This window comes from Hyla sarda, chromosome 7 (assembly GCF_029499605.1).
Source record: "Hyla sarda isolate aHylSar1 chromosome 7, aHylSar1.hap1, whole genome shotgun sequence".
Taxonomy (NCBI): domain Eukaryota; kingdom Metazoa; phylum Chordata; class Amphibia; order Anura; family Hylidae; genus Hyla; species Hyla sarda.
The window spans coordinates 156,412,415-156,426,225 of record NC_079195.1 but is presented as its reverse complement, the minus strand read 5'-3'; positions in this window follow the sequence as shown (position 1 = coordinate 156,426,225).

Below are 13,811 nucleotides of genomic sequence, written 5' to 3'. Positions count from 1 at the left end.
TGTCTCGAAGTCTCTGAAGAACCATGCGGACATGCTGGCGGTGTTCCTCTAAGTTGGCAGAAAAAATCAGAATATCGTCCAGATACACAACAACACAGGAATATAAGAGATCACGAAAAATTTCATTAACAAAGTCTTGGAAGACGGCAGGGGCGTTGCACAGGCCAAAGGGCATGACCAGATACTCAAAGTGTCCATCTCTAGTGTTAAATGCAGTTTTCCATTCGTCCCCCTCCCTGATGCGGATGAGATTATAAGCACCTCTTAAGTCCAGTTTGGTAAAGATGTGGGCACCTTGAAGGCGATCAAAGAGTTCTGAGATAAGAGGTAGGGGGTAGCGGTTCTTTACCGTGATTTTATTAAGTCCGCGGTAATCAATGCAAGGACGTAGGGAGCCATCTTTTTTGGACACAAAGAAAAATCCAGCTCCGGCAGGAGAGGAGGATTTGCGGATAAACCCCTTTTTTAAATTTTCCTGGATGTATTCAGACATAGCAAGAGTCTCTGGGGCGGACAGAGGATAAATTCTGCCCCGGGGTGGAGTAGTGCCCGGGAGGAGGTCAATAGGACAGTCATAAGGCCTGTGAGGAGGTAAAGTCTCGGCTTGTTTTTTGCAAAATACGTCAGCATAGTCCATATAAGCCTTAGGGAGACCGGTTACAGGGGGAACCATAGGGTCATGGCAGGGAGTACTGGGAACCGGTTTAAGACAGTCCTTGAAACAAGAAGTACCCCAGCTCTTGATCTCTCCTGTGGACCAATCAAGGGTTGGGGAATGGCGTTGAAGCCACGGTAGTCCAAGGAGAATTTCGGAAGTAAAATTGGAGAGGACCAAAAACTCAATTTTTTCGTGATGAGGTCCGATGCACATTAGGAGGGGCTCCGTGCGGTAACGTACGGTACAGTCCAATCTTTCATTGTTAACACAATTGATGTAGAGGGGTCTGGCGAGACTGGTCACCGGGATGTTGAACCTGTTGATGAGAGAGGCCAAAATAAAATTTCCTGCAGATCCGGAATCCAAGAAGGCCATGGTAGAGAAGGAGAAGGTAGAGGCAGATATCCGCACAGGCACAGTAAGGCGTGGAGAAGCAGAGTTGACATCAAGAACTGTCTCACCTTTGTGCGGAGTCAGCGTACGTCTTTCCAGGCGGGGAGGACGGATAGGACAATCCTTCAGGAAGTGTTCGGTACCGGCACAGTACAGGCAAAGATTCTCCATGCGGCGTCGTGTCCTCTCTTGAGGTGTCAAGCGAGACCGGTCAACTTGCATAGCCTCCACGGCGGAAGGCACAGGAACGGATTGCAGAGGACCAGAGGAGAGAGGAGCCGGGGAGAAAAAACGCCTCGTGCGAACAAAGTCCATATCCTGGCGGAGCTCCTGACGCCTTTCGGAAAAACGCATGTCAATGCGAGTGGCTAGATGAATGAGTTCATGCAGGTTAGCAGGAATTTCTCGTGCGGCCAGAACATCTTTAATGTTGCTGGATAGGCCTTTTTTAAAGGTCGCGCAGAGGGCCTCATTATTCCAGGATAATTCGGAAGCAAGAGTACGGAATTGTATGGCGTACTCGCCAACGGAAGAATTACCCTGGACCAGGTTCAGCAGGGCAGTCTCAGCAGAAGAGGCTCGGGCAGGTTCCTCAAAGACACTTCGAATTTCCGAGAAGAAGGAGTGTACAGAGGCAGTGACGGGGTCATTGCGGTCCCAGAGCGGTGTGGCCCATGACAGAGCTTTCCCAGACAGAAGGCTGACTACGAAAGCCACCTTAGACCTTTCAGTAGGAAACTGGTCCGACATCATCTCCAAGTGCAGGGAACATTGTGAAAGAAAGCCACGGCAAAACTTAGAGTCCCCATCAAATTTATCCGGCAAGGATAGTCGTAGGCCGGAAGCGGCCACTCGCTGCGGAGGAGGTGCAGGAGCAGGCGGAGGAGATGATTGTTGAAGCTGTGGTAGTAGCTGCTGTAGCATCACGGTCAGTTGAGACAGCTGGTGGCCTTGTTGCGCTATCTGTTGCGACTGCTGGGCGACCACCGTGGTGAGGTCGGCGACAACTGGCAGTGGAACTTCAGCGGGATCCATGGCCGGATCTACTGTCACGATTCGGCTGGCAGGAGGTGGATCCTCTGTGCCAGAGAGGGATTGGCGTGGACCGTGCTAGTGGACCGGTTCTAAGTTACTACTGGTATTCACCAGAGCCCGCCGCAAAGCGGGATGGTCTTGCAGCGGCGGTAGTAACCAGGTCGTATCCACTAGCAACGGCTCAACCTCTCTGACTGCTGAAGATAGGCGCGGTACAAGGGAGTAGACAAGAGCAAGGTCGGACGTAGCAGAAGGTCGGGGCAGGCAGCAAGGATCGTAGTCAGGGGCAAAGGCAGGAGGTCTGGAACACAGGCTAGGAACACACAAGGAAACGCTTTCACTGGCACAATGGCAACAAGATCCGGCGAGGGAGTGCAGGGGAAGTGAGGTATACATAGGGAGTGCACAGGTGAACACACTAATTAGAACAACTGCGCCAATCAGTGGCGCAGTGGCCCTTTAAATCGCAGAGACCCGGCGCGCGCGCGCCCTAGGGAGCGGGGCCGCGCGCGCCGGGACAGGACCGACGGAGAGCGAGTCAGGTACGGGAGCCGGGGTGCGCATCGCGAGCGGGCGCCACCCGCATCGCGAATCGCATCCCGGCTGGAGGCGGTATCGCAGTGCACCCGGTCAGTGGATCTGACCGGGGCGCTGCAGTAGCGAGGATGTGGCGAGCGCTCCGGGGAGGAGCGGGGACCCGGAGCGCTCGGCGTAACAATCCCATTGTCGCTCCTTCCCTTCTGAGCCCTCTACTGCGCCCACTGAACACTTGACATACACATATGAGGTATTTCCATACTCAATAGAAATTGGGTTACAAATTTTGGGGGGCTTTTTCTCCTTTTACCCCTTGTAAAATTTCAAAAACTGGGTCTACAAGAACATGCGAGTGTAAAAAATTAAGATTTTGAATTTTCTCCTTCACTTTGGTGCTATTCCTGTGAAACACCTAAAGGGTTAACAAACTTACTGAATGTCATTTTGAATACTTTGGGTGGTGCAGTTTTTATAATGGGGTCATTTATGGGGTATTTCTAATATGAAGGTCCTTCAAATCCACTTCAAAACTGAACTGGCCCCTAAAAAAATTCTGATTTTGAAAATTTTGTGAAAAATTGGAAAATTACTTCTGAACTTTTAAGCCCTCTGATGTTTTCCAAAAGTAAAAACATGTCAACTTTATGATGCAAACATAAAGTAGACATATTGTTTATGTGAATCAAAATATTATTTATTTAGAATGTTTATTTTCCTTACAAGCAGAGAGCTTCAAAGTTAGATAAATGGTACATTTTCAATTTTTTCATCACATTTTGGAATTTTTCACCAAGAAATGATGCAAGTATCACCGAAAATTTACCGCTAACATAAAGTAGAATATGTCACGAAAAAACAATCTCGGAATCAGAATGAAAAGTAAAAGCATCCCAGAGTTATTAATGCTTAAAGTGACAGTGGTCAGAATTGTAAAAAATGCTCCCGTCCTTCGGGTTATAATGGGCTCCGTCCCCAAGGAGTTAAACCCTAAATTGCACTCTGTCACAGAGTGCTAAGAATGGTGTGCACTGTTTTTTTTTATAGTCTACACACAATTCTGAGCAGGAGATGATTTGTGGAGCAAAAAAAAAGCACTGAATTGCGTTGAAAAATGAGGAGATAAGTAGTGTTGCTCGCGAATATCGCATATTCGCAAATTCGCGAATTTCGCGATTATAGCGCTATATATTCGTAATTACGAATATTCGGTTTTTTTTTTCTTCACAGTACACATCACAGTGCTTCCAGCTTGTGTGGTGTAAAGAAGGCTGTAATACTACTGTGTGAGACTGCCGCGCGAAAATTAGCGTATGCGAAAATTAGCATATGCTAAATTTCCCATATGCGAATTTTCGCGTATGTTAATTTTGTGTATGCTAATTTTCACATATGTTAATTTTCGCATACGCGAAGTTTCGCATATGCGAAAATAAAATGAGAATATAACGAATATGCGAATATTCGCGAATATATGACGAATATTCGTCCATATATTCGCGAATATTCGCGAATTCGAATATGGCCTATGCCGCTCAACACTAGAGATAAGATGGTTCATAAAGTTCAGGCAGCTTGTTGATCTGTATGAGGCAGTGAAAAGCTATCTGCCCCTCTCTGATGCAATGCTCAATAATGTGAATAGGAGGTTTATATATCGTAAGATCCTTCTCAGTGAGAACACCAAAGCACTGCACTCCTGTCTGTCCGTAATGTTGATGTGACTAGCAGTTGCAGTGGTACGCTGTGGTATAAGCAATTCACACACACGCAGTCCCGTCCTCTCTCTCTCTCTCTCTGAGTGCATGGATGAAATGAAGAGAGGCAAGATGGCTGCCGATTATATAGGCCTGTGACATCACAGGGGTCAATGAATGTTAATAGGCTGCATCTCGCATGTGATTCAGGGTCATCCCGCTTACCTTCATTCCCGCTGTAGATTCCCTCCCTCCCATAATCCCCTGCCCCATGTACTCACATGTGGATCTGCCATTTTTGGTCACCTTTATCCAGGAACGCTGTAAAATGGAATTTAACCCCTTAAGGACCCAGCCATTTTACACCTTAGGACCCGGCCATTTTTTGCACATCTGACCACTGTCACTTTAAACATTAATAACTCTGGAATGCTTTTAGTTATCATTCTGATTCCAAGATTGTTTTTTCGTGACATATTCTACTTTAACATAGTGGTAAAATTTTGTGGTATCTTGCATCCTTTCTTGGTGAAAAATCCAAAAGTTTGATGAAAAATTAGAAAATTTTGCATTTTTCTAACTTTGAAACTCTCTGCTTGTAAGGAAAATGGATATTCCAAATAATTTTTATTTTTATTCACATATACAATATGTCTACTTTATGTTTGCATCATAAAATTGACGTGTTTTTACTTTTGGAAGACATCAGAGGGCTTCAAAGTTCAGCAGCAATTTTCCAATTTTTCACAAAATTTCCAAACTCACAATTTTTCAGGGACCAGTTCAGGTTTGAAGTGGATTTGTAGGGTCTTCATATTAGAAATACCCCACAAATGACCCCATTATAAAAACTGCACCCCCCAAAGTATTCAAAATGACATTCAGTCAGCGTTTTAACCCTTTAGGTGTTTCACAGGAATAACAGCAAAGTGAAGGAGAAAATTCACAATCTCCATTTTTTACACTCGCATGTTCTTGTAAACCCAATTTTTGAATTTTTACAAGGGGTAAAAGGAGAAAATGTATACTTCAATTTGTAGCCCAATTTCTCTCGAGTAAGCACATACCTCATATGTCTATGTAAAATGTTTGGCGGGCGCAGTAGAGGGCTCACAAGCGAAGGAGCGACAAGGGGATTTTGGAGAGTACGTTTTTTTTAAATGGTTTTTGGGGGGCATGTTGCATTTAGGAAGCCCCTATGGTGCCAGAACAGCAAAAATCCCCCACATGGCATACCATTTTGGAAACTAGACCCCTTGAGGTACGTAACAAGGAATAAAGTGAGCCTTAATACCCCACAGGGGTTTCACGACTTTTGCATATGTAAAAAAATAAAAATAACATTTCACAAAAATGTGTGTTTCCCCCCAAATTTCACATTTTTGTAAGGGTTCATAGCAGAAAATACCCCCCAAACATTGTAACCCCATCTCTTCTGAGTATGGAGTTACCCCATGAGTTGACCTGAAGTGTACTATGGGTGAACTACAATGCTCAGAAGAGAAGGAGTCATATTTGGCTTTTTGAGAGCAAATTTTGCTCGGGGGCATGTCACATTTAGGAAGCCCCTATGGTGCCAGGACAGCAAAAAAAACACATGGCATACCATTTTGGAAACTAGACCCCTTGTGGAACGTAACAAGAAATAAAGTGAGCCTTAATACCCCACAGGGGTTTCACGACTTTTGCATACGTAAAAAAAAATTCCCTAAAAGGTGTGTTTCCCCCCCAAATTTCACATTTTTGCAAGGGTTAATAGCAGAAAATACCCCCCAAAATTTGTAACCACATCTCTTCTGAGTATGGAGGTACCCCATAAGTTGACCTGAAGTGCACTACGGGTGAACTACAATGCTCAGAAGAGAAGGAGTCATATTTGGCTTTTTGAGAGCAAATTTTGCTCGGGGGGCATGTCGCATTTAGGAAGCCCATATGGTGCCAGGACAGCAAAATAACCCCCACATGGCATACCATTTTGGAAACTAGACCCCTTGAGGAATGTAACAAGGCATAAAGTGAGCATTTACCCCCACTGGTGTTGGTCATATCTTTGGAACAGTGGGCTGTACAAAATTTTTAATTTGCACAGCCCACTGTTCCAAAGATCTGTCAGACACCAGTGGGGTGTAAATTCTCACTGCACCCCTCATTACATTCCGTGAGGGGTGTAGTTTCCTAAATGGGGTCACATGTGTTTATTTTTTATTTATTTTTTTGCGTTTGTCAAAACCGCTGTAACAATCAGCCACCCCTGTGCAAATCACCTCAAATGTACATGGCTGTCACGATGCCGGCTGGCAGGTAGTGGATCCTCTGTGCCAGAGAGGGATTGGCGTGGACCGTGCTAGAGGATCGGTTCTAAGTCACTACTGGTTTTCACCAGAGCCCGCCGCAAAGCGGGATGGTCTTGCTGCGGCGGTAGTGACCAGGTCGTATCCCCTAGCAACGGCTCAACCTCTCTGGCTGCTGAAGATAGGCGCGGTACAAGGGAGTAGACAGAAGCAAGGTCGGACGTAGCAGAAGGTCGGGGCAGGCAGCAAGGATCGTAGTCAGGGGCAACGGCAGAAGGTCTGGAATCACAGGCAAGGAACACACAAGGAACGCTTTCACTGGCACTAGGGCAACAAGATCCGGCGAGGGAGTGAAGGGGAAGTGAGGTGATATAGGGAAGTGCACAGGTGTAAACACTAATTGGAACCACTGCACCAATCAGCGGTGCAGTGGCCCTTTAAATCGCAAAGACCCGGCGCGCGCGCGCCCTAGGGAGCGGGGCCGCGCGCGCCGGGACAGAACTGACGGGGAGCGAGTAAGGTACGGGAGCCGGGGTGCGCATCGCGAGCGGGCGCTACCCGCATCGCGAATCGCATCCCGGCCGGAGGTAGTAACGCAGCGCCCCGGGTCCGTGGAACCGACCGGGGCGCTGCAGTGAGGGAAGTGTAGCGAGCGCTCCGGGGAGGAGCGGGGACCCGGAGCGCTCGGCGTAACAGTACCCCCCCCCTTGGGTCTCCCCCTCTTCTTGGGGCCTGAGAACCTGAGGATCAGACTTTTGTCCAGGATATTGTCCTCAGGTTCCCAGGACCTCTCTTCTGGACCACAACCCTCCCAATCCACTAAAAAAAAAGTTCTTCCCCTGACCTTTTTAGAGGCCAAAATCTCTTTGACAGAGAAGATGTCCGAGGAGCCGGAAACAGGAGTGGGAGGAACAGATTTAGGAGAAAAACGGTTGAGGATGAGAGGTTTAAGAAGAGAGACGTGAAAGGCATTAGGGATACGAAGAGAAGGAGGAAGAAGAAGTTTGTAAGAGACAGGATTAATTTGACACAAAACTTTAAAAGGACCAAGATAGCGTGGTCCCAACTTATAGCTCGGGACACGGAAACGGACATATTTAGCGGAGAGCCATACCTTGTCTCCAGGGGAAAAAATGGGAGGAGCTCTTCTTTTCTTATCTGCGAATCTCTTCATGCGAGAAGAAGCCTGTAAGAGAGAATTTTGGGTCTCTTTCCATATGGTGGAAAGATCACGAGAAATTTCATCCACAGCGGGCAGACCAGAGGGCAAGGGGGTAGGGAGGGGGGGAAGAGGGTGACGGCCGTACACCACGAAAAACGGAGATTTGGAGGAAGATTCAGAGATTCTGAAATTATACGAGAATTCGGCCCAAGGTAGAAGATCTGCCCAGTCATCCTGGCGGGAGGAAACAAAATGTCGTAAATAGTCACCCAAGATCTGGTTAATTCTCTCTACTTGTCCATTGGATTGAGGATGGTATGCAGAAGAAAAATTTAATTTAATCTTGAGTTGTTTACAGAGAGCCCTCCAGAATTTAGACACAAATTGGACGCCTCTATCCGAGACGATCTGTGTAGGCAACCCGTGAAGACGAAAAATGTGTACAAAAAATTGTTTAGCCAACTGAGGCGCTGAAGGAAGACCAGGAAGAGGGATGAAATGTGCCATTTTGGAGAATCGATCAACGACCACCCAAATAACAGTGTTGCCATGGGATGGGGGTAAGTCAGTAATAAAATCCATACCAATCAGAGACCAAGGTTGTTCGGGGACAGGTAGAGGATGAAGAAAACCAGCGGGCTTCTGGCGAGGAGTCTTATCCCGGGCACAGATAGTGCAGGCTCGCACAAAGTCCACCACATCAGTCTCTAGAGTCGGCCACCAATAGAAGCGAGAGATGAGTTGCACAGATTTCTTGATGCCCGCATGACCTGCGAGATGGGAGGAGTGACCCCATTTGAGGATCCCAAGGCGTTGGCGTGGAGAAACAAAGGTCTTTCCTGGAGGAGTTTGCCTGATGGAGGCTGGAGAAGTGGAAATCAGGCAGTCAGGAGGAATGATGTGTTGAGGAGAGAGTTCAATTTCAGAGGCATCTGAGGAACGAGAGAGAGCATCGGCCCTAATGTTTTTATCAGCAGGCCGAAAGTGAATTTCAAAATTAAATCGGGCAAAGAACAGAGACCACCTGGCCTGACGAGGATTCAGCCGTTGGGCAGACTGGAGGTAGGAGAGGTTCTTGTGATCGGTGTAAATAATAACTGGAAATCTTGATCCCTCCAGCAGATGCCTCCATTCCTCAAGTGCTAATTTAATGGCTAGAAGCTCTCGATCCCCGATGGAGTAGTTCCTCTCCGCCGGAGAGAAGGTCCTGGAAAAAAAACCACAAGTAACAGCATGCCCGGAAGAGTTTTTTTGTAGAAGGACAGCTCCAGCTCCCACTGAGGAGGCATCAACCTCCAATAGGAAGGGTTTAGATGGGTCAGGTCTGGAGAGCACGGGAGCCGAAGAAAAGGCAGACTTGAGTCGTTTAAAGGCGTCTTCCGCTTGAGGAGGCCAAGACTTGGGATCGGCATTTTTTTTTGTTAAAGCCACAATAGGAGCCACAATGGTAGAAAAATGTGGAATAAATTGCCTGTAATAATTGGCGAACCCCAAAAAACGTTGGATGGCACGGAGTCCGGAGGGGCGTGGCCAATCTAAGACGGCAGAGAGTTTATCTGGGTCCATTTGTAGTCCCTGGCCAGAGACCAAGTATCCTAGAAAAGGAAGAGATTGGCATTCAAACAGACATTTCTCTATTTTGGCATAGAGTTGATTATCACGAAGTCTCTGAAGAACCATACGGACATGCTGGCGGTGTTCTTCAAGATTGGCAGAAAAAATCAGGATATCGTCCAGATATACAACAACACAGGAGTATAGTAGATCACGAAAAATTTCATTAACAAAGTCTTGGAAGACGGCAGGGGCGTTGCATAGACCAAAGGGCATGACCAGATACTCAAAGTGTCCATCTCTGGTGTTAAATGCCGTTTTCCATTCATCCCCCTCTCTGATGCGGATGAGATTATAAGCACCTCTTAAGTCCAGTTTGGTAAAAATATGGGCACCTTGGAGACGATCAAAGAGTTCAGAGATGAGGGGTAGGGGGTAGCGGTTCTTAACCGTGATTTTATTAAGACCGCGGTAGTCAATGCAAGGACGTAGAGAGCCATCTTTTTTGGACACAAAGAAAAATCCGGCTCCGGCAGGAGAGGAGGATTTACGGATAAAGCCCTTTTTTAAATTTTCTTGGACGTATTCAGACATGGCAAGAGTCTCTGGGACGGACAGAGGATAGATTCTGCCCCGGGGTGGAGTAGTGCCCGGGAGGAGGTCAATGGGACAATCATAAGGCCTGTGAGGAGGTAGAGTCTCAGCTTGTTTTTTGCAAAAAACGTCCGCAAAGTCCATATAGGCCTTAGGGAGACCGGCTACATGAGGAAGCACAGGGACACGGCAAGGTTTACTGGGAACCGGTTTTAAGCAGTCCTTGGAACAAGAGGGCCCCCAACTCTTGATCTCCCCAGTGGACCAATCCAGGATTGGGGAATGGAGTTGAAGCCAGGGAAGTCCAAGAAGGATTTCAGAAGTGCAATTGGGGAGGACCAACAGTTCAATCCTCTCGTGATGAGATCCGATGCACATTAGAAGGGGCTCCGTGCGGAAACGTATAGTACAGTCCAATCTTTCATTGTTTACACAATTGATGTAGAGGGGTCTGGCGAGACTGGTCACCGGGATGTTGAACCTGTTGACGAGAGAGGCTAAGATGAAATTTCCTGCAGATCCAGAGTCCAGGAAGGCCACAGCAGAGAAGGAGAAGGCAGAGGCAGACATCCGCACAGGCACAGTAAGACGTGGAGAAGCAGAGTAGACATCAAGGACTGTCTCACCTTTGTGCGGAGTCAGCGGACGTCTTTCCAGGCGGGGAGGACGGATAGGACAATCCTTCAGGAAGTGTTCGGTACTAGCACAGTACAGGCAGAGATTCTCCATGCGGCGTCGTGTCCTCTCTTGGGGTGTCAGGCGAGACCGGTCGACCTGCATAGCCTCCACGGCGGGAGGCACAGGAACAGATTGCAGGGGACCAGAGGAGAGAGGAGCCGGGGAGAAGAAACGCCTCGTGCGAACAGAGTCCATATCCTGGCGGAGCTCCTGACGCCGTTCGGAAAAACGCATGTCAATGCGAGTGGCAAGATGGATGAGTTCATGTAGGTTAGCAGGGATTTCTCGTGCGGCCAGAACATCTTTAATGTTGCTGGATAGGCCTTTTTTAAAGGTCGCGCAGAGTGCCTCATTATTCCAGGATAATTCTGAAGCAAGGGTACGGAACTGTACGGCATACTCGCCAACGGAAGAATTACCCTGGACCAGGTTCAACAGGGCAGTCTCAGCAGAAGAGGCTCGGGCAGGTTCCTCAAAGACACTTCGAATTTCCGAGAAGAAGGAGTGTACAGAGGCAGTGACGGGGTCATTGCGGTCCCAGAGCGGTGTGGCCCAAGCCAGGGCTTTTCCAGACAGCAGGCTGACTACGAAAGCCACCTTAGACCTTTCAGTGGGGAACTGGTCCGACATCATCTCCAAGTGTAATGAACATTGGGAAAGAAAGCCACGGCAAAACTTAGAGTCCCCATCAAATTTATCCGGCAAGGATAGTCGTATTCCAGAAGCGGCCACTCGCTGCGGAGGAGGTACAGGAGCTGGCGGAGGAGATGATTGCTGGAGCTGTGGTAGTAACTGTTGTAGCATAACAGTCAGTTGAGACAGCTGTTGGCCTTGTTGCGCAATCTGTTGTGACTGCTGGGCGACCACCGTGGTGAGGTCAGCGACAACTGGCAGAGGAACTTCAGCGGGATCCATGGCCGGATCTACTGTCACGATGCCGGCTGGCAGGTAGTGGATCCTCTGTGCCAGAGAGGGATTGGCGTGGACCGTGCTAGAGGATCGGTTCTAAGTCACTACTGGTTTTCACCAGAGCCCGCCGCAAAGCGGGATGGTCTTGCTGCGGCGGTAGTGACCAGGTCGTATCCCCTAGCAACGGCTCAACCTCTCTGGCTGCTGAAGATAGGCGCGGTACAAGGGAGTAGACAGAAGCAAGGTCGGACGTAGCAGAAGGTCGGGGCAGGCAGCAAGGATCGTAGTCAGGGGCAACGGCAGAAGGTCTGGAATCACAGGCAAGGAACACACAAGGAACGCTTTCACTGGCACTAGGGCAACAAGATCCGGCGAGGGAGTGAAGGGGAAGTGAGGTGATATAGGGAAGTGCACAGGTGTAAACACTAATTGGAACCACTGCACCAATCAGCGGTGCAGTGGCCCTTTAAATCGCAAAGACCCGGCGCGCGCGCGCCCTAGGGAGCGGGGCCGCGCGCGCCGGGACAGAACTGACGGGGAGCGAGTAAGGTACGGGAGCCGGGGTGCGCATCGCGAGCGGGCGCTACCCGCATCGCGAATCGCATCCCGGCCGGAGGTAGTAACGCAGCGCCCCGGGTCCGTGGAACCGACCGGGGCGCTGCAGTGAGGGAAGTGTAGCGAGCGCTCCGGGGAGGAGCGGGGACCCGGAGCGCTCGGCGTAACAATGGCACACTCTCCCTCCCTTGTTGTGCGCCCCCAGAGCACTTTGTGCCCACTTATGGGGTATCTCCGTACTCGGGAGAAATTGCGTTACAAATTTTGGGGGGCTTTTTTCCCCTTCACCTCTTGTCAAAATGAAAAGTATAGGGCAACACCAGCATGTTAGTGTAAAAAGTTTATTTTTTTACACTAACATGCTGGTGTAGACCCCAACTTCACCTTTTCATAAGGGGTGAAAGGAGAAAAAGACCCCCAAGATTTGTTAGGCAATTTCTCCCGAGTACGGCGATACAGCATATGTGGCCCTAAACTGTTGCCTTGAAATACGACAGGGCTCCGAATTGAGAGCGACATGTGCATTTGAGCATATAGAAAGAAGGTGAGAAGTTCAGCTCGCTGACTAGAAAATTAAAACGTAACCTTTACTGTGGACGGTTAAAATACATGAGGACAAATATATCTAAATGATGAATAAAAACATCGCGCCGACGCGTTTCGGGCTGCAGATGAGCCCTTAATCATGGCAATGCATAAGCGGACATTTGAATTATTGTTATTTGTTCCCGTTGTCCACGACTGCCGTCAGCCGGCCCGCATTTTAGGTATGCTGTCACTAGCGATTAATCCACTACGGTTCTTACTTTGCTGTGACGCGCCTGTCGGACCGGATCTGATGTCAGACGCTGGACTCCGAGGTTATTGGTTCTCCGGTATGTTTTCAATATGGTATTTCATATATAAACGGGCACTGTCCGCTTATGCATTGCCATGATTAAGGGCTCATCTGCAGCCCGAAATGCGTCGGCGCGATGTTTTTATTCATCATTTAGATATTTTTGTCCTCATGGATTTTAACCGTCCACAGTAAAGGTTACGTTTTAATTTTCTAGTCAGCGAGCTGAACTTCTCATCTTCTTTCTATATGCCATTAACGGGAAGCGGCCCGTGTGTTCGTGCTCCAGACTGCTCTCTCCCTATGAAGCCCAGGACTACATTACGGTGTGGTGAGTGAGCTGAGTTGCCCCTTGGCACTTCCTACATTATTATGTGCATTTGAGGCCTGAATTAGGGATTTGCATAGGGGTGGACATAGGGGTATTCTACGCCAGTGATTCCCAAACAGGGTGCCTCCAGCTGTTGCAAAACTCCCAGCATGCTTGGACAGTCAACGGCTGTCCGGCAATACTGGGAGTTGTTGTTTTGCAACAGCTGGAGGCTCCATTTTGGTAAAGAGTGGCGTACCAGACGTTTTTCATTTTTATTGGGGAGGGAGGGGGGCTGTGTAGGGGTATGTGTATATGTAGTGTTTTTTACTTTTTATTTTATTTAGTGTTAGTGTAGTGTAGTGTTTTTAGGGTACAGTCACACGGGCGGGGGATTACAGCGAGTTTCCCGCTGCGAGTTTTAGCTGCCGCGCAAAATTTGCTGCATTGCAAACTTGCAGCCTGATACTCACTGTAAGCCCCCTGCCCATGTGAATGTACCCTGTACATTCACAGGGGGGGGGGGACCTCCAGCTGTTGCAAAACTACAACTCCCAGCATGCACAGTCTCAGTGCATGCTGGTAGTTATAGTTTTGCAACAG